The 22254-nt window shown below is 44.7% G+C and overlaps 1 pseudogene; it reads left to right on the plus strand.

Moving 5' to 3' along the window:
• Nucleotides 1–18247: 18247 nt before the first annotated feature.
• On the plus strand, nt 18248–18715 carry LOC112679173 (39S ribosomal protein L30, mitochondrial-like; annotated as a pseudogene).
• Nucleotides 18716–22254: the final 3539 nt, after the last annotated feature.

Here is a 22254-nt window from a genome sequence, read left to right on the forward strand (position 1 = left end):
TAGAAGGAAACTGTAAGTGGCCACTAATAAAAATAAGATAAATCTATTTGTACATAGAAGAATGTCCAAAATCTGTAAGTGAAAAAAAGCCAACTGCAGAACGATTTAGGTAGCAGGATCCCATCTTTATTTGCATCTATTTGTCTCAAAACATACAAGTTATTACACATATGCTTAGAGGAAATCTAGAAGTATCCATAACAAGCAATTAACAGGGGTTATCTCTGGATGTGGGATCACTATTGCCATTCACTTTCTGTTACAAAGTTGTGTACGTTTGCATTGTTTTCATGTTGAGCACATACTGCCTTGATAACAAGAAAAATAAAACATTTTTAAAGGTGAAATTGGTAAGAGCTCTACTAACGACAAATAATGAAAGATCACTTTGATGGTCCAGGATATCAAAAGTTGTCAAAGGTTGTAAAAAGTTTCCTTATGCCCTAAGGAAAACAGATAGAAAGGAGGCACAGTAGAGGACAATAACTGATTTGACACTGGATTCAAAATTAAGGAATGTGACAGAAAGGGAATCTGAGGCTACTCCAGATATGTCTACACGAATAAGGCTTCAAGGACGTTGTGTTCAACAAAACCTTACAGAGCACTTGCTATCCTTTGCTGAGTTGGTATGGTCAGGAATCAGCAACTATTCCAGCACATGGTAAATCTGTATCACACTAATAATAACAACCAGTGCAGTGCTGATGACAGGCCAGGCACTGCTCTAAGTACCTTACATATGTTCCCTTTGAGTCCTCACAGCAACCCTAGGAGATAGATACTATTCCTATCCTCATTTTTTAAGACTGGAGACAGAGGCCTGAAGGGGTTATGTAATTAGCTCAAGTTCACACAGCCTGTAAGTGGCTCTAGAGGTAAGTAAGCACTTAAAATACTATCTAAAAAGACCCTTTAAGATAAAGGCCAATATATGTGCATCTCCTTTTAGCAAGTCTTGTAATTCTAGGTTGATTTGTGTTCACCTAAACTATAGCACTTGGCATGCCCTGAGGCGCTGAGTAATAGTGAATGAATGAATGAATAATCGACTTTCCTATAGAGAAGAATCTGAGCTCCTTGGAGGAGCGATTTTGCATTGTTCCTTTTTTTATCACCTGCTAGAGTGCCCAACATGTGGTAAGCAACATGAATTTCAATAATCTGTAAACATGTTTTTGAAATGTTGTGCGGAAATCAAGCTTTATAAATTGATCCCAAGTACACTGAGCCAGCCTATGAATAATATCATGATGAATTCCTTGTTAGAGTGAAGAATAGCCTGGGGGAACAGGGCTAAGTCTGGATACACCTGCATAACCATACATAAATAAACACAGACTGTATTTGCTTGGTAAGTGGCAGTCATGCTGAAGAGCTGAAGGGCTACAAAATTTTAAGTTATTTGAGCCTCTTTGTCTCTCATCTCTCAGTTTCTGAAATGAGGAGAATGATACATATCTCAAGCTATCGTGAGGCCAAGGACTGACATATGGGAAGGGCTTAGCTAAGTGCCTAGAACATAGGCATTGCTCAGTAATGTTACCTATTATAAGTGTGTCCATGTAGCATAAATGTGACCTGATTTTTTTTAAGATTTATTTATTTTAGAGAGAGAATGGCAACAGGGAGAGGGGCAGAGGGAGAGGGAAAAGCAGACTCCAAGCTGAGCGTGGAGTTGGATGCCGGCAGATTCCAGGACCCTGAAATCATGACCTGAGTTGAAATCAAGAATCAGACACTTAACTGACTGAGCCACCCAGGCATCCCCTGCTTTCCTAATCTATTGTGAACCTATAAACTCTATAGGAGTTCACGTCCTGGGAGTTCACGTCCATTTCATGCTTGAATTTGTAGAGTAGGGACTCAGTCAAAGTAAATGGAAACCCAATGGTCTCCTCTTTCTTCTCCCGTCCTACCTTCCCACTTTCCTCTTCACTGCACTTCTTAGACTTATTTAAACTCTCAGCCTGGGAGGTAGAAAGCAAATTGTCATCTTTCTTCACAGCTGAGAAGATTGAAATGCTGGAGATTAGATTAGAAATGAGCAAGCAGGTGGAGGGAAGAGAACAGTGTGGGGGAAATGGAGCTGGGCGGGTATGCGGGGTAACTCTCCATGAGTATTGACGTAACACGAGGTCCAAAGAGGAAGGGAAATTGCCAGACTGCTATAATTAGAAATGATATGGTGAAATTGAAACTAGAAAAACTAAGGGTACTTGTCATAACCACAAGGAGGAGAAGTGGGCCTCTTCCTTCAAAATGGATTCATAGAGTGAAAAACTTAGGCTTGTCTATCTAGGCAAGCCAGGGCTCCTAACTCGGTACCCCTGGACTGTGGTTTCTTCACTGGGGAGAATGAAAAACAACAAAACATTAAAAGGGGCACCTATGTGGCTCAGTCAGTTAAGCATATGCCTTCGGCTAGGGTCATGATCCCAGGGTCCTGGGGTCAAGCCCTGCATCAGGCTCCTTGCTCGCGAAGAGCCTGCTTCTCCCTTTCCCTTGGCCTGCCACTCCCCCTGCTTGTGCCTTCTTTCTCCCTCTTCAAATAAATAAGTAAAATCTTTAAAAAAAAATTTAAAAACACCAAATTTAATCATGTAAGGATCTGTGCCCATATCCTCTACCTTCCTGCCTGCCACCACTAGGGATGGACTATCCATGTTCTTATTGAAAGCCAGTTTCTTCACTCTTGCACCCAATCTCATCCAATCTCAAATGACCATTGCAGCAAGTGTCCCTTGTCTCCCATCTCATTAATTCCCCCCTCTCTGCTGGATGACTACCATCAACCTTTTTAAAAATGTGATTATTTTCTCCACCTTAAGGAATGTCTCCTAGCCCTGCCTTCCCCATTCCATTTCTCTTCTCTCCTTTGCATCTAAATGTCTCACAAGAATTGTTTATGCTCATTGTTTCCAATTCCTTTCTTCCCATTTTTTCTTCAACTCCCATCTATTTGGGGTTTCACTCTCAATGCATCACCAAAACTGATCTTGCCAAGGTAACTGACAACTTCCACTTAGCTAAATACAGCACTGAATCCTTAACTGACCTCTCAGCAGTATTAGACGTCACGGACTGCTCCCTCCTCTTTGGTAAACTACCTTGTCTGGTCTTCTGAGACACCACACTCACTCCCTTCAAGGAGCTCATCCACTCAGATGACTTTGAATTCCCTTTCTATGCCAACCACCCCACATTTATAACCCCAGCATATTTCCTGACCCCCATTTCCCCATTCCCCCATTTCCTTAACCCCATTTCTCTCTCCTGAGTCCAATTTGCATTTGTAACTGCCTTTTTGGCTTTTCCACTTAGACTTCTAACAGATATCTCAAACTTAACAAGTTCCAAAACAAACTCCTGACATCCCCTCAAATCCTATGCAATCCACACGGCTTTTTCCCTCTCAGTAAATGGCAACTCTGTCCTTCCAGTTGCTTGGGCTAAAAGCCTTGAAGTCAGGGCACCTGGGTGACTTAGTCGGTTGAGCACCCCACTCTTGATTTCTGCTCAGGTCATGATCTCAGGGTCGTAGGATCTAGCCCCATGTCAGGTTCTGCACTCAGCTTAGAGTCTGCTTGTCCCTCTCTCTGTTCTCCTCCCCCAGCTCATGCTTACTTTCTCTCTCTCTCTCTCTCTCTCTCTCTAAAAAAATAAATAAAATCTTAAAAAAGAAATCCTTGGAATCAGTCATCCTTGACTCTTCTGTCTTTCTCTCATAACTTATATTGAAACTGTCAGGAAATGCTGTTGAGCCTACCTTCTAAACATATATCTCGTCACACCTTAGCTCTCTCCACCTTCTCTCCCCTGGATTAACTCATTAGCCACTTAACTAGTCCATATGCTCCCACTCCTGCCCCATCCCTCGCCACAGGTGATTCTTAACAGCAGCCAAAGTGAACTTTTTAACATGTAAGACAGATTAGCTCCTACCTTTGCCCAAACCCTGTGCCCAGCTCCCTTTTTTACTCAGAGTAAAGACATGTGACTCACAAGGTTCTTGCCTGATCTGCATCCCTCCCTCCCAATGTCACATACTCAGGGAAGTAGACCCCGACAGCCTCATCTAAAATTGGAACTCTGGGTGGCTCAGTGGTTGAGCATCTGCCTTCCGCTCATGTCGTGGTCCCGGGGTACTGGGATCAAGTCCCACAGCGGGCTCTCAGGAGGGAGCCTGCTTCTCCCTCTGCCTATGTCTCTGTCTGTCTCTCATAAATAAATAAATAAAATCTTAAAAAACAAACTAGAACTCCATGCTTACCCATTCCTCTTACCTTGCCTTATTATTTTCCACCAGCACTTGTTATTTACTTATCATATATATTTTTTGTTTAGTATCTCTCTCCCCTGCTAGAATATAAGCCCTGTAAAGACAGGAAATTTTTATCTGTCTTGATTACTCATGTATTCCATGCATTCGGAATAGTGTCCAGCACATAGCAGGCAGTCAATAATTATGGGGTTTTTAAAATATTTTATTTCTTTATTTGGCAGAGAGAGAGAGAGAGCACAAGCAGGGGGAGCAGCAGAGGGAGAGGGAGAAGCAGGCTCCCCACTGAGCAGGGAGCCCGATTTGGGGCTCGATCCCAGGACCCTGAGATCATGACCTGAGGGCTGATGCTTAACCCACTGAGCCATACAGGCACCCCTTAAATCATACTCTTATTAAAGAAAATAAGCCATGTAACACAGCAGTGAAAAGAATGAAGTTAGAACAGATTAAACACTCACTCTCCCGTAACATATTACTTACATTAAAACTGTCTTGCTGCGCAGTAAAGTTGCTGTGTACTCTTGCTGCAAGAAAAAGTTCAAATAAAATGAGGGAACATAGATGGGACATAAAATAGCAAGTGGGACTCTTAATTATAGCTTTGCCAATTGAAAGTTGAAATGACACAAAAATCCCGAGAAAAAGCACCATGAAAAGGAATTGTGCAATACTTTAAAACGAAACAAAATAAAACCCAGCCCCCAAAGCAAACTGATTTGTGGAGCCATGTGAAAAGAGGAAGGAAGAGTAATTGCAGTTTCCAAATGGTGAGTTGACTGTTTAAAAATCCACACGGAACTCACTCTGTCAGGATGTCTCTGGAAAGCTCTCTCCTGTGGGAAGGGGAGATGAGCACACAGCCAGAAACCTTAAATGTCAAGCTGAGGCCGAGCAGTGCCTGCGCTGAAGAGAGGCCTGCAGAGCCCAGGGAGACAAGCCAGCCTGTGGGGTCTTCTTCCTTCTGGGGAAAATCCTAGCATTCTGGGATTAAGAGTGATATTGTCTGGGCACTGCCTGGAACCTCGTCTGACAGCTCTTCAAAACAGTGTGGCCCAGAGACAATCTGAAAATTAAGTTTAGACTCAGTGGTCTAAGTAGTTATGTCACTATGTCAGCATTGTCCTAACGCGAGCTGCTCCTCGGACGCTGCAGACAGAAGGAGGAGACAACAGAGCCATCTCCTGTTCCTGGTCGTCTCGAAGTCGGGGGCTTTTGCCAGGGCCAGACATGGGGAGCTCGGGCCAGGAGTCTAGATTTATATCTAAATCTGAAGGCATGAGACTGGGTGACCTCCAAGTCTCAGATGCTGTGACAGCCCCCAAAAGTTTATCTCCAGTGTACTAATGCACAGTTTCTCTTGCCACTGTCCTCATCACTGTTTGCCTCCTCTCCCCAAATCTCTACTCTTTTCTCCCTTTCTACATGAGTTTTGTGAGTTAACTATGTGAGTCTCTCTCCTCTTTCTGCGTGATATACCCAAAGCCTACAGATGTGTTGTAACCACATAGTGTTTTCTTAAAATCTTTTTAATTAGAGATGCCTGGGTGGCTCAGTGGTTGAGCATCTGCCTTTGGCTCAGGTCGTGATGCCAGAGGCCTGGGATCAAGTCCCACGTCAGGCTTTCCGCGTGGATCCCGCTTCTCCCTCAGCCTATGTCTTCACCTCTCTGTCTCTCATGAATAAATAAAATCTCAAAAAAATTTTAACTAGTTGCCAATATTTAATAATCAGGAAATGTCACAAGAATGCCCATATTTCTAGTGTTTTGAACAACCAGAACACCTGACAAACCTGGAGCAATGCCTGTGCACCAAATCCTGTGAGGGCTGGGAGGCTGCAGCCACCTTTCAGTGGCCTGTCATGCTGCAGGGCACGAGGGGCTCAGCCACTCCACTGGTCCCTGGTTCTGAGGCAGGGAGGGGCGATTACCCTTTGTCAGTTTGTGTACACTATTGTTTTTTCTATAACAGAGAAAGACCTCTTTCTACCATGTCTCAATGTTTCCTACAAATGTGTTTTGCTATCTGGTGGCTCTAGGCGTTTGGGACTGTGGTCCATGGTTTATATTATCAGGCTGTCCTCCCTGGTTTTCAAGCAAAAAAACATCTAAATAGAATTCAAAATGAAGGGGTGGAATGCCGTAAGCCCCAAACAACCCAAGACTTTATATACGTAATATAATTATCAGGTAGTTAGGACTGAGGACTGATTTCTTCTAACCAGGATTTTGAGAGTTATACTTTTTAAATCATTATAAATATTTTTCATAGACATTTAGTCCTCAAGCAATTCTGCTAGATATGTATCATTAAAAAAAAAAAAAGATATGTATCATTACCTCCACTTTTACAAATGCAAAAACTGAGGCACAGAGAAGGGAAAGAATTTGCCCATGGCCACCAAGCTAATCAATGCCTGACCCAGGAACCAAGCCCAAATTCGTGCATGTGTGTTTGTGTTTTAAAGACTTTATTTTTGAGTATTCTCTATGCCCAACATGGGGCTCCAACTCATGACCCTGAGATCCAGAGTCACATGCTCTACTGACTGAGCCAGCCAAGTGCCCCTCTATGTGATTTGTTTGGTTGTTTGTTTAAAAGATTGTATTTATTTATTCATGACAGAGAGAGAGAGAGAGTGACAAAGGCAGAGGGAGAAGCAGGCTCTGTGCAGGGAGCCGGACGTGGGGCTGGATCCCAGGTCTCCAGGATCATACCCTGGGCTGAAGGTGGCACTAAACCATTGGGCCACCAAGGCTGCCCTATGTGATTTGTTTTAATGAATGGGTTGCAAGTGGAAGTGACATGTGCCACTTCTGGACAGAATCTTCAAGCGGTTGTGTGTGATTTGCATGTTCTCCTTCTGCTACTCTGGAGATGGTGAAAGCTCATGTTGAGATGAAACCTCTATCATCTGAGTGATTATAATGGGCTGAGAACCCCTGCCAGCCCACTTTGGTCATGTGGATGAGAAATAAATGTTTGTTAAGTTACTGAAATTTGGAGGTTGGTTGTTACCACCATAAAACCTGCCCTATCCTTTCTTTTCTTTTTTTTTAAATTATGATTTTTTAATTTAAATTTAATTTGCCAACATGTAGTATAACACCCAGTGCATCAGGTGCCCTCCTTAATGCCCATCCAGTTACCCCATCCCCCCACCCACTTCCCCTTCTGCAACCCTTTGTTTGTTTCCCAGAGTCAGGAGTCTCTTGTGGTTTGTCTTCCTCTCTGATTTCTTCCCATTTAGTTTTCCCTCCCTTCCTCTATGGTTCTCTGTGCTGTTTCTTATATTCCACACATGAGTGAAGCCATATGATTATTATCTTTCTCCGATTGATTTATTTTATTCAGCATGATACCCTCCAGTTCCATCCACATCGATGTAAATGGTAGATGCTCATCCTTTCTGATCCAAGCCCAAACTTTTGAAGCCAAGTTCAGTGCTTTTTATGGCATATCATAGCTGTTGCATATCATCCGTGAAAGTCAATGTGCTGTGATTCTAAGAAGTCTTTAGAATGTTCTCTGCCATCAACTCCATAACATATTTCAATGCCTTATAACCCAGCTAGTTAGGAGAAATCTTGGAACCATCTTTGACTCATACCCCTGCAGTGCCTACCCCTCACCAGGTAAATGGTCCTGTCTATTCTTCCTTTAAAACAACTATTCTACTCAAACATTTGTCTCTGTTCCGTTGCATACAATCTTCATCCCAAATCCATTGGTTCACTCTTGGAGTAATGTAACGGCCTGATTGAGGCTTTCACACAGCACTTTGTTTCCACTCCAATCTGTATTAATATGCAAAGTAAATGGCTTTGTCATAGAGCTCCCTGCTTGTCTCAGAAACTTGCGGTGGTTTTCTAAATAATTAGCTATAAACTACTGGATCTGAAGTTCAAGGTCCATCCTTCTCTTAGCTGCCATATTGTTCTCACTTCCTTTGTACTTTACTCCTCTGTAGGAGAATTATACTTTTCTACCCAGTAACTCAGACTGGGCCACATGACTTGCTTTGACTAATGGAATGTGAGTCAAAGTGACATGTGCCACTTCTGAGAAAGAGTTTTCAGAGTCACTGTGGGCTCTCATGGTTTCTTTTCTCCCCTCCTCCTTGAAAATGGCAAGGTGCCAGATTAGAGCTGCTCCTTCAGTTTCAACCTTGGAATAAAGAAAGTGTGGAAACAGGGTTACAACCAGCATGGGGGCTGATCCTAGAGCAATGGGGACTTACAGGAGGAGACAGTCAAATCTCCTGTTCATAGGAGGTAACATCTAACACGAGCAAGAAATCAAACTTTGCTGAGGATTTGATGCTCTTTGTCATGGGGTAACCCGGAGAGAGCTCACTGGCACAGCCTCCACAAGCAGTCTGTTTCCTTGACTCCACATAACATGTTCCTTTTTCTTTTTTAAAAGATTCTATTTATTTATTTGTGAGAGATGCACAGAGAGGGGCAGACGCATAGGCAGAGGGAGAAGCAGGCTCCCTGCAGGGATCCTGATGCAGCACTCCATCCCAGGACCCCAGGATCTTGACCTGAGCCAAAGGCAGACACTCAACCACTGAGCCACCCAGGTGCCTCCATGCTCCTTTTTCAGGGCTCTGTGCTGGGGCATATGCTGTCCCTAGCTTTTCTAGTCCTTCTGAGTTAGAGCCACTTCACTTGGACCTATCATTTTGCTTGGTATCAACTTAATCCCCAAAGTTGTACTCAGTCAGAGATTCCTGGCTCAGCCTGCATTTTCTAGGGGATGGCAACAGTAAACCTAGAAATTTGTAGATCATCTATTCATTCACACAAAAGAATGTTCATACAACCTGATCCTTAATACTAAGCAGTTGATGCACTAATCAAATAGTGTTTCCTTAAATATCCAACCACTCAGGATTACATACGGGTTTGCAAGCTTCAAAATCTATAACTCTTTCTCCGAGGGTTATAAATAAAGTAAGCAGTGATTTGCTCAGAGTTAGATGATTTCTGTGACTTCTTAAACTCTAGCTGCTACCTTGGTGGCTCTTTTGAGCACTGTGGTATCTTTAATTTAGATTGCACATTTGGCCGTGGCACTGGTTCAGCCCCAGGATGAGAGCACCAGAAGACTGATCCAAAGGTCCCCATCTCATGAAGATGCTGTTTTCTTCAGTCCCATTTCTTGCTGTTCTCATTACCTGCCAACGTTTCCTATTCACCCTTCTGCAATCTTTAAGGCCCGCCTTTCTCAGGAAGTCTCTCACTTTTCAGGATCCCAGGAGAGGTGGTAGGAAAGTGCCCAGTGAAAGTGGAATATAGCCCTGCAGGGGCCCAGCTAAACCCCAAGGCAACTGTCTAATGAGTTCCTTGGACGAGTCTGCACCAAAGAGGGAAGGGGACACTCAGAAGTCTCCAGAGGCAAATTAGGATCAGAAGCCGGGGCAGGAAGAATTGGGGATCGGGGAGGCAACATTGCATGAAGCTGTAGACAGCAAGCAAAATCATTGGCCAGAAAAGGAGACAAGAATGGGGAGAGACAGTGTGCATGGATGAGGCTTAGCAGTCAGGACATCAAGGCTACAAACACGGGGCTTGGAGCAGAACATTTCTTTGTGTGGAGCCTAGAGGGGGTGGTGGGGTGAAGCAGCCCGTCTTTCAGGATCTTTCATAACTGCTTTGTTCCTCAGAGATATTTCTCTGGTGCCAAGGAAAGGGGGAAACCCTTTAGGTCTGCCTGGCTCCTGAGCAGGGGTTCTGAGGTCATGCCAGGAAAGGTGCCTGCTGGCTGTCAGTGTGAGCAAGGGTAACCAGGCAGGAGAGAAGTCTCAGGCTAGGAGTTGGTTGGCCGCAGGCTCCGGGTCTGAGGAGCAGAGACTTTAAGGGCAAAAGCAGGAAGGGGTGTGAGGGATTTGGGGAGATGAGAAAGGCAAAGCAGAGCATTGTTCAGAGAGTAGGCAAAGCAGAGCAAGGTGCAAAGTGGGGTCAGGAACACCCCAGAAAAGAGATCCCATAGCTACTTGACTTTTAAACATTGGTTTGGGGTAATTCGTGTGTGTGTGTGTGCGTGTGTGTGTCTTGGTGGGGACGATAAAACTCATAGGGCCAAGCTCTGATACCTACCACCTGCTACTCTGAACCACTAACTGTCTCACCTGCTGTTTTGTGCTCCCCTGCCGTTTCATGCATGTTTCTTTTGACTCTCCTGACCAGGACCTAAACTCTGACTTATGTTTCTTCACTCTCTCCCCCCCTTGCATAGGGATGAGCTGATTGATGGCTATGAATTTATGAATGAATACCTATCACCAACCCTTTCTATTATTTGTTCCCCCTGCCATTGCCATGCATGCACGCATTCAACAAGAATTCATTTCTATACATTACACGTAATAACAACACTTACTGAGTACTTAGGAACTGTGAGCCAGACATTCTGCTGGGTGCTGAAGCACATATTATCAGTTGTAAGGCCCAGTCCCAGTCCTTGAAGAGCTCACAGTCTGGTGGGGAGGGACAGAGATGCACATACGAAGATGATCCTCTGCCAGATGTATCAGGGGAGGCTTCAAGGAAGAGGTGATCATTTTGCTGGGTTCCAGAGGATGAATAAGGGTTCACCTAGTAGGGCAGGGAAAGCCCCACAGACAGAGGAAAGAATATGAGCACAGACATGGAGCTTGGTTCCCCACTTGCATCCTATCCTTGTAATCATAGAAGAAGGAACAGGCCTCTTCTACCCTAAATTCAATGAGTCCTTGAATGAGGATAAATACCCAATCTCTGTTTATACTGTGTATAAAGCAAGAGCATTGTTTTCTTCTTTTGCCCTGCTAGCAAGTACGCAAGACCTCAGCCAATTGTTTTTTAAGATGGGGCTTTGCTGAGCTTTAAATTTCTCATTGAGAGTCTAACCGTGAGAATCTTTGCCTTTATCATTATGAGCACTAGACTTGAGTGTCAACTCAAAAGACCTCCTCTTCTCATCTTGTCTGCTTTTGATTAATTAATTGAAGTTGTATACATCATGAATAAATACTTCACATTCATTCTGACTGCAAATAGCTTCTTCTTTTATAATAACAAATTTTTAAAAGATTCTTAGTATTTACCAATTTCCACTTTACTTCCCAGCATCCTAAAAATCTTTTCATTTAGCCAACAGGGTCCAACAGCATTCTATGCGGCTCTGAGTGAGCATTTTTATTTTCTGAGTTACCATAGAATGCTTGCAATAACATGGATTCTAAAGAATGGTGCATTATAACACCAACACAACTCAGAGAGAGTGGGCTATTTACTCGGGAGGAAGTTTTCCCTCCGATGAAGTCTAAGTATCACCCTCTCTCATTCGCAGACCTTAGACACACCAGCAGCAGTTACAAAGACTGCATTTATGTGCCTCTCACTGTGTGCAGAAACTTCGGGCCACAGAGAGCGTTTATGGGTGTCCCTGCAGTGAAGCATGGCCACACCCCAATGAGGAATGCACGTGCTGTGCCTGGGAAGGTCAGCAGCAGACTTTGGCACAACCCCACGGCTGGGTGTGAGCATCAGAGGGATTGAGGCTGGACTTTCACCCCTGGAAAGGCATCCGTGATGCTTTACCTTAAAAGTCAGTGGCCGTGTCCTGACTGCTCTGACCCTGCTGCGGGCAGTCCTGTAATTGGTGACTTGGACTTCTTGCCATGCAGAACAGCTGAGAACATTTCCTGAAATCAACTTTGACCCAGGAGGCTTCTGGGCTTTGGGTGGATGGATGGCAGAGATGTTTATTGCCGTAATTTCTTATGCCCTGCAAGAATACTTTAGCCATTTTGTTGTTTGTCTTGTTGTTGTTGTTAGGGTGGTGGCCCTAGCATTGGTGGGGGGTGTGTGCGTGTGTGTGTGCATGTGTTAGTTTTACGTGATAACAAACAGAAGTCTGAACTGTCACTCTTTCTCCCACTTGCTTCACATCCACAGCGCTGCCAGCTGGGTAGAGGCACAGAAGGTGAGAGGTGCAGAAAGCTGCTGGGGCAGCCAGGACTTCGCATCTCAAGGAACTCTTCCCTCCTGCCACTCCGCCCTCTGCAGCCCTGAGTTCTTCTGAACTTCTCACCTATATCTCTACCTTCTAAGTTCACGATGAACCCCTGGTTTGGCAAGTTTGTGATGTGGTGCGGAGGCTGCTGTCCAAAAATAAACTATTGTATTGAGGAGGGAAAGGCTGGTTTTAAGAGGCGTGCTAGCCAGCCAAGGCGTTCAGCAGCACTTACTGGTTAACGTCTGCAAAGTTTCTTTTTCTACAAAAAAGCTAAATGGGGCTCATTAAGCTCCTCTGGTGTAATTTTATTTTATTTTTTTCTTAAAAGAAAAGACAAGTTAAAAATAGCCTAAGCACAAGTCTTGGAGACAATGAAAGCTTTGGTTGTTAGGAAGAACTGGTGATGAGGTCCAGGGAGTGTTTTAGCAACTGAAATTCAAAGCCCTGCAGGAGGGATGGGACTCCAGCAGGAGGGGATGACTGGGGGCCTCCGTGAGAAAAAGGCAGTTGTGGGCCCGCAGAGCCCCTGTTCCAGAACGGACTCATGCTCAAGGTCAACATGATCTTGCCTTTTTTTTTTTTCTTCTGATTTTGCTTTCATCAAGCACCTATGTTAACATGTAACATATAAGCTACCAAATGGTCATAACATAAACTTCTTGGTCTTCTTGGGATGTCAGGGTCCTGGTACAATTTCACAAGGCATTTGGGGACCGAAGAACCTGAAGGAATGCTCTACTTTGAGGCGGCAGCTCTTTGAAGCAGGCAGCTGTCCTGACTCATCAGGGGATGATAAGGCCTTGCCTGCTGTGTGCCGGGAGAAGAGAAGACAAGACAAACAGGAAGCAGGGTTTTATCCTCTGGTCCCTCACCAACCAGCCCTTTGCTGAGAGCTAAACCAGGAGGATTCTGGAAGCAGCAAATTACATTCTGACATCTCCCTCCTCAGGTCTTCAAGTTGGCAAAAGGAAAAGCAAGCCATGGAGCTGGAAATTAGTCATCAATGAGCAGCCTGTAGTCTGGCAGCTCCAACAGGGGCCTGTGCCACCTGGGGAGGTGTCGCTTCTAGACTCTGTGTACATAGATCTGTGTGTCCCGGGCCTTCTGGACTCCAGCACGCTGAGCCAGTTCTCCCCAGCCCTGGTGCCCAGCACACCAGCTCCCCATGACTTAGGGCCTATTCACCTGTACCAATGTTAATTTGGATCCATTAACACATGAACTTTTCTTGCTCTCCCTGCCTCCTGGAGGGAGGAGTGAAGTGGGAGTGGGAAAGAATGACTCATCCTGTGGGAGGGAGGGAAGATCTCCAGCCTCTTCCAAGGTTATGTCCCTGCTAATTCCCACTCCCAATGGGCCACATGCACAACACAGAGGGTTGACTTAGAAGATCTTGAAAGTGTTGTCCAGCGGTGATTTCTGGGGCTGGGGCTCTATCCCCTGTCCTCCCTGCATGAGAGCAATGAAGAGGCAGTGTATAGATTTGGGGGTAGATTTGAGACAGAGATTAAAGCAGAGACATCTACTTGGAAGACATGTGGTAAGGGGATGTGTGCACTGAATGGGGACCCCAACTGGGCAACCTGTGAGGTCTTTGTAGCCCTGAGGTGCTCTAGCTCCCCAGGTGTGAGGTCTGTGGTGATGGCTCTTGAGTCTGGGAAGCACAGTGCAGGAGATGTTGCAGAAGCACTGGTGGCTAGTGGACTACTTTCCAGCCTCTGGCTTGGGTCACAAGCCCAGGAATCCCGCCCTCCTCCCTATCTCCTGAACCATCCTCATAGTGACTCACCTCAATAGCAGTAATTCTGTGGGCCCCACTTCTTGAGTACAATAAAAATATTATAAACCATTCATTGAAGGTTTATTACCTGCCAGGCACCATGCATTATCTCGTTTATTCATCAGCTAGTCCCAGGTTCAAATCCTGACTGTGCCATTTGTTATCAGATATCACATTAGGCAAATTACGTAAACTCTCTGAGCCAGTTTCCTCAAGTAGTAAAATGTGAATGCTAAAAGCACTTACACTGGATAGCTGAGATGATCAAGTAAATTAATGCATGGAAAGGGCTTAGCAGAGTGGCTGGCACAGTGCTCAATCGTATTAACCATTGCTATTACACGCCAGGAGTGTTAGTATTATCATCAGACCTATTTCACACACGTGGCCGAGGGTCCCTGCAGCTCCAGGGTTCCAGCCTGGGTTCATGGGACTTTGAAGCCTGGCTTTTTCCCATTCTGCTGCATTGCTCTTTCAGATTTCTCTTACATTATGTGGCAATTATAAGACTCAGTCATTTGAACTCTCCTGAGAGTGGAATAATGTCATCTCTTATTTCTTATTAATAGTTAAACCCACTGGCATATAGATCACAAAATGGTTTCACTTTAAATATCATATCCACAAATTCAAGGGCTGTGGCTTATACGTTTTTGCTTCCCCAGTGTCTAACAGTGCCTGTCACATCAAAGGCATCACTACATACGTATTGAGTTGAACCGACTTGCATCCACAGGAAAAATGAGGTGGGTGAAGTAACTAGGTCTTCACAGCTCCCCTTGGTCATCTCCTAGATGTCCCACTTGACCCCAAAGGTCATTGTCCCCATATGTCCTAGCCCATTGTGAGTTAAGATACTTTAAAAAATTTCTTCTCTCATTTTACTCATTCTTCTCAGTTTGTTCATTCACTTGTTCTACAAATAATCATAAATGCTTATTCTAGGGCAGCCCAGGTGGCTCAGAGGTTTAGCGCTGCCTGCAGCCCAGGGCCTGATCTTGGAGACCCGGGATCAGGTCCCACGTTGGGCTCCCTGCAGGAGCCTGCTTCTCCCTCTGCCTGTGTCTCTGCCTCTCTCTCTCTCTCTCTCTCTGTGTTTCTCATGAATAAATAAATAAAATCTTAAAAAAATGCTTATTCTACAAATAAGTATTTGTCTACTATGCATCAGGCTCTGCGCTAGATGCTAAAAGATGATCATGAACCAGAAAACCAAGTTCCCATTTTCACAAAGGGATACGTCAAGTATTCAGTAGGTAAGGTTGGCCTAAGTCACTAAGAAAATACAGAATGACCCATGCAGGAGACAGAAAGGTGTGTGTACCACATGCCATGCTCTGGTGGGAGAGGTGCGGGGTGCCATGGGAACACACAGTAGGAGTGCCTCCGGGATTCAGGCAACAAGATCACTTGGAGCAGCCTAAACTGAGTCCCAAAGGGGAGTAGGAACTACACAGGTAAGGGATACAGGAAGGAGGTTTAGGCAGAGAGAAGCACTGGGAAACTGGTAACCCAATAGGAACCTAATGGGTATGAAGTGGGGGGAATGGAACTTTTGTTCTTGAAAAACAAAATCTATAGAAAGGAGGTAAGCTGAGAAAATGTCTAAAGTAAGAGCAATAAATGGCAAATTGCATCAGATGATGTGATATGAGTGTGAATAGCTTCGGAGAAATACAGCAAGAAGTATTTTGTACAAAAGAAGTTCATGAACTACCTACATCAGAGTCAGCTAGGATGCTTGTTAAATATGCAAGGACACTATCTCCAACCTCGAGTATCATAATGTTTGGAAAGAGGGCTTGGGCATCTGCAAGGTCACCAAGCACCCTGGGTGACTAATGCTTGTTAAGGTTTGAGAACCACTGTGAATCAGTATTTACTTGGCACCCATTATGCCTCAATAGACCCCAACAGTCAGGGTCAGAGAGAAATGCCCTAAGGCCCAGAGGTCACAGCCATGCAGACCCTGTGGCACGAAGACAAGGTGGTCTCAGAGTTAGATGAAGAAAAACAAGGATGTTTCTGGTAGGTGAGATTGGAATAATCACTAGGGAGTCCAAAAAGATGTGTGCATGGAACAGCAAAAATACTGGACTGGCTGGAGTAGAAGGGCAAGGCTGTGCAATAACAAAGTTTTAGCTGAAAAAATTCTAAAAAGGTCTGCAAAAGAAAGGCATTTAATTAGACAATAGGACATTGCATTGTCTTCCAGAAAAAGCCCCAGCACAGCAGAAATACCATTGGAAGGACAGTTAATTAGGAAGATACTTCGGCCATTGGAGATCTGACATTGCTATGTCTGTGACTGAACACCTTGCTTAATTTCACTGGACCTCAATTTCCTTTTTTAAATTTATTTTTAATTTATTTTTAAAGATTTTATTTATTTATTCATGAGAGACAGAGAGAGAGAGAGAGACAGAGACAGAGACACAGGCAGAGGGAGAAGCAGGCTTCATGCAGGGAGCCTGACACAGGACTCGATCCTGGGTTCCCAGGATCAGGCTCTGGGCCAAAGGCGGTGCTAAACCACTGAGCTACCCGGGCTGCTCCCTCAATTTCTTCATCTATAAAGTGGAGCTCATAAAATCTACTTTGCAGGGTTGTAAGGATTGAATGGTATATATGTGAATAATCAATCCTATCCAGGGCCACATCTACATTAAAACAATAACAAAAGCTAAAACCAAACATGAAGACAAAGACACACACATAAATTTTCTTCACCCGTCGGTGGCTTGTGAGGTCTGGCCCCGTGATAACTGTTGCACTTGTTTACTGTTTATTTCCCTTCTTTTTTTGCCTCTGTCTCTTGCTGCTCAGGTGGCTTCCCAGGAGTCTGGGTAGCCAGCCTTCGCATAGGGCACCCTCTAGTGCTGGATGCTATAATGACTCCATCAGTCTTGGAATTGGGGATGGAGTTTTCTGATCTTAGAAGAAACTGTCCTTGAGAGCTAATAAGCCTGAATAAAAAAATGAGATTTTTAGCAGGAGGTTACCCATTGTCATCAAGAGCAAATTACTCTGTAGTCTATTGCCGTCATATCAATGACCTTAATGATTTTCTTCCCTAAACAAAATCTTTTAGGAAATACTTTGGGGTTGAGGATAGAACCAGACGCAAAATTTTGCCATCCTGAGGCTTCCTCTTCTGTGCTTCCAAAGCAACTGAAGAAATGTTTCCTTTAAAAAAAAAAAAAAAGAAAAAAGAAAGAAAAAAAGTAAGAAATGTTTCCTTTAAATATATATATATTTTTTATTATTGATTGCCTCACTTCAGTTCCTTTTGAAAGTACAGAAATAGGGATGCCTGGGTGGCTCCATGGTTGAGCATCTGCCTTTGGCTCAGGTCATGATCCTGGGGGTCCTGGGTTTGAGTCCCCATTGGGCTCCCTGCAAGGAGCCTGCTTCTCCCTCTGCCTGTGTCTCTGCCTCTCTCTGCATGTCTCTCATGAATAAATAAAAAATAAATTGGGAATATCAGCAGTCTGGTTTTGGGTGCCAAGTCTGTGGTTGGCTAATTGGGTGAGCTTGGCTAAGTAACACTCCATCTCTGGATCTTAGTTTCTGCAAATGTAAAATGAGAGCTGAAGTTTCCATGGTCACTCAGGTCTCTTCTAGCATGTGGCTCTTTGCCTAAATCAAGAGGCTGTGAAAAAGCACATATCACTCTGGAGAGGGGTCAGAAGACCTGCATTCTTATTCCTGTCCCAGTATTTACCACTTCTGGGAACGTGGCCAAACATTTAACCTGTCTGGACCTTAGTTTCCTCATCTGAAAAATGGGAGAAAGACCTGGTCTGCCTTATTTACAGTTCTTATAAGACCCTCTAAAAAAGAGTTGTTCACAAAACACGTTGAATACTATAAAATGCAATAGGAAATGCAAGTTTCTAAAATAAGAACCCCTTTCTAGTCATCTCCTTGTAAACAATGTATGGCAGTTAAAGACTTTAAAGACATTTAAAGACTTCAAGAACAAACACATCTGAGTTTTAAACCTACCCATCGGCAGCTCCTCTAACTTTAGGTAAATCTCAGCCTCAATTTTATAAACTACAAAGGAAGAGAGATCAATATTGTTGTGGTACTTATACAAGAAATATGTGAAAGGGCAGAGTCTTTGCCTCTGTTCTGCTGCCCCTCGTCTCTAAAAACAACAGCACCACGCTCATGGCAGGGATTTTGCACTCAATAGTTCCGAGGTCCCCAGACCAACAGCAAACTGTGACAAACCACGTGGAGCCTCTCACTTGAACAGATTGGATTTATCACAAACTTACCAAGTCAAGAATTCCAGATGAAGCGTTTCATCCCTTACCTGCAGACCATGAAAAATATGGGGGTGGAGCCCATCACCCTCATAAACTGCATATAGTTACCAGAATAAAAAGTACAAAAAAGTCTGTATTGGGGAAAAGATATGATAAAGATGCTTGGATGGGAAAAAGCACATACTCCTCAAGTTCACAGGAACATCCCTTCGGTGAATGCAAAACTGCAAGTGGTTAAACACTTGGAAAGAATCAAACCCCCCTCAAGTCACCACCAGGGCCTCCAACGGAGGAGAACTCATCTAATGTGCGCCTCAGGAGCACGGGGGAGTCAGTAGTGAGGGGACATCGAAACCCTGTAGGTTAGGAAAGCAGCTAAGGTCTAAGGCCAGAGCAGTTTTGTAATAAAAAATGTAAATCTTTTTTATTAAAAAGTAGTGAGGAAGTGTTCTCATTGAAATGGGTTTTAAATACTAGTCTTTTTTACTGGAAAAAAAGGAAAAAAATAAGAAATACAGAAAAGGGCTGACCGTAGTACCTGGCACAAAATAAGAACTCACTAAGTGTACACTCTTCTCTTTCTCTAATCAAGTTCATTATAGCCTTTAATGGGTAAAAAAGCTAAGAAAGGAAAGGTAAGGTACTGGGTGGCTCAGCTGGTTTAGCATCTACCTTTAGCTCAGGTCATGATCCCGGGGCCCTAGGGTCGAGTGCTATGTTGGGCTCCCTCCTCAGTGCGGAGTCTGCTTCTCCCTCTCCCTCTGCTGTTCCCCCTGCATGTGCTCTCTCTCTCTGTCATATAAATAAACAAAATCTTTAAAAAAAGAAAAGTTAAATGATTTTTCGTAAGCAATCAAAGACTTTATTCTCAGACCCTTACAGGGAATTCTTTTTGGCTCTGCCATGTGGCATACATCTTCAATTCCAGGAGCGTGTTAACAGGAAAATCATCAGAAGGCCTCGGATTGTGTAGGAATGACAGGATAAGGTCCATGCCTGGTTTAATTTTTTTTAAATCTTTATTTATTTATGATAGTCACACACAGAGAGAGAGAGAGGCAGAGAGGCAGAGACACAGGCAGAGAGAGAAGCAGGCTCCATGCACCAGGAGCCTGATGTGGGATTCGATCCCGGGTCTCCAGGATCACGCCCTGGGCCAAAGGCAGGCGCTAAACCGCTGCGCCACCCAGGGATCCCCCATGCCTGGTTTAGAAATGATTCCGGGGATCCCTGGGTAGCTCAACGGTTTAGCCCCACCTTTGGCCCAGGGCAGTGACCCTGGGGACACGGGTTCGAGTCTCGTGTTGGGCACCCTGCATGGAGCCTGCTTCTCCCTCTGCCTGTGTCTCTGCCTCTCTTTCTCCCTGTGTCTCCCATGAATAAATAAATAAAATATTAAAAAAAAAAGAAAAGAAAGAAAGAAAAGAAACAATTCTGATAATCTCCTTGAATGGCCAACTCGGAAAGACAGTATCCTGATTCATTTTAGGAGGCCAGGGATACATAAACAGGATGACTATACCGAATGCCCTCAATCTCTTGATTCTCTGGGCTTTGAGTTCTTGACCCAGCTGGACCATGCTGCTCCCAGAGCTGGCCCAGCCCGCCTGGAATAGGCTCATACGTTCTGCGTGCTGAAAGGCCAAACATGAGGACAGACACTCCTTCTCACTGGGTCCTTGACCCAGATTCTGGTCACCATATTGTGTTCTGCCAAAAATAAAAACAAAGACAAAACCGGAGGCCCAATTTAAGGCCATAAGCCCACAGTCAGAGCAAAAAGCTGAGGGCTCTGGTAGGTAGTTCCGGGGCCCGGTTGTGACGCTGGAGGTAGGCTTGCTGTCTTCAATTTCCCCCACCATCCCTCCCAGCATGGGTAAAGAAGGTTCGCATAAACAACTGAGGAAAATCCCCACGAGAGCTAGCTGGCCTTATCTGCCAACAGTAGTTGGAGGACCGAAGGGAGTGGTACGCACCATATCCACGAGGCCCCTTCATGTCAGCATTATTTGGCCTGGATTTTAAAAACAGTGTCTATTTTCAGGCTGTGTGACTGAAAGGGGACAGCCCAGGTTGCACAACACAACTGATGAGAGAGCCTCTGTGCCTCCCTCCCTCTTCCTTCTTAGCCCAGATGTCCTGAGGACAGGGGAGTCCCGTGAGGCGGGTGGTGGGGGGGCGCGTGGGCAGACAGGTATGAGCGCCTGGGAGAGGCCCACGGTGCAGTGAGCTGGCTCGTTCCTCCCACATTTCCCTTGTTTTAAAAATCAAGCCTCCTGCCAGGGATATATTTAGCATGATGTGCCTCCATCTTCGAAGCAGAGGGCCCAGATGGTGGGTTTTACAGCCGCACGGCTATGAAGTTGATACCTGGGGGCTGAGTGAGCAGCCAAGCAATGGCTAAGTTTTCCTGCATGCTCTCCCTCCACAAAGGAAACCAGGGCTTCTTTGCACATTGCCCCAGATAGGTGGGCATGTGTGCTTTCACGCTTGGTTTACAGTATCCCATGAGATGTGTTGGCCAAGGATGGAGAAAGGAGATTGTCACTGACAAGGCCTTCATTCTGCGTTTCAAACTCCCTTGCACATATAATTAGGAAATCAAACAGATTATGGTAATTCAAGGCCCACTAAAGTCTTCTATCTACGAAATCGGGAAGACCCCACTTTTGTGAAACAGCCCATCTTTTCTGCAGAGGCTGACTGAGGTTCGAGAATTTAGATTAAAATCCCACCCAATTCACTTACTTCTTACCTCTGTGATTTGGGGCAAATCCTCAAGGCCTGTGACTAGAGAAAGTATAGCCTATGTTTCTTATTGACCTGAAAGGGTGATTATGAGAGTAAAAATTAAAATGTGATAAGGTTTCTGCAAAGGCTCTGGAAACTAGAAGGGATATTTCGGAGTGCCTGCCTGGCCCCTGGTTCATCGCCAGCAAATATTTGTGGAATTGGCTGCTGGAGGGAGATATGTGGGATGTCAGGCATGAAGCAAGCAAAACTGATGAAGAGATATTTTGGGCTTTATCTTTGCTTGCTCTCTTCAATTATTTAGTCTGTCCAGACATGAAACTGGCTTCGATTCCCCTCAGCCACACTCTCTGCACCAAATAGCCATCCACACAGGGTACACAGTAGACCAGATTCTCTAATATCATCATGGCAGTCTGAGCCCATCCACCTGTGAGGGACCATGTCCCAAAAGCTTATTTGTAATTCCTCCTAACATTTATTTCCATACTTTTGGAGGCCAGTGTAACAGCCCCCTGCAAACCTAAAAGAAAAAGAAAGGGAATATCCAGATACATGTAATAACTTCATGGTGTCCCTTCTAGGCTATAGTTGGATTAAGTTTGCCATAATCTAGAATGAAACTTTAATGTGCGCAGAACCGCGAGGGAGCTTGTCAAGTGTGAATCGGATCCAGATGGTCTCGATGCAGAGTAGGGTCTGACATGCAGCTCTCAGGGGAGCTGCTGCTGCTGCTGGTCCTCAGAGCACACTTGGAACGGCAAGGCTGTACCCCATCACCTCTGCGTCACATCCCTTTTGTCGCCCTGTGATTTCACCCCCAACAAATTTGGTGCTCCCTCTCCTCCAGCTGTTTCCACTCAGGCCCTCTTTCCCAAGCCCTTCCGTAGATCCATCTGGATCATCCATCTTCTCAACTCTTGGTCACACCCACAGAACCCTGTTTCTCTGAGGCTCCAGTGGATTCCTGGCTGTTCTTTCTTACTCACTGATGACCACCCTCACAGCCCCTCTCTCTGTCTCAAGTCCTGTCATCATCCTGGATGTGTTCACAATTCCTGGATGGTCCCTACCACCAGCTTTCCTGGTTTTCCATCTCTAATTTACTTAATCACTTAATCCAGAGATCACTTCCTATGACATATTTTTTTAAAG

Source organism: Canis lupus, chromosome 6 (genome assembly GCF_003254725.2).
Source record: "Canis lupus dingo isolate Sandy chromosome 6, ASM325472v2, whole genome shotgun sequence".
NCBI lineage: Eukaryota > Metazoa > Chordata > Mammalia > Carnivora > Canidae > Canis > Canis lupus.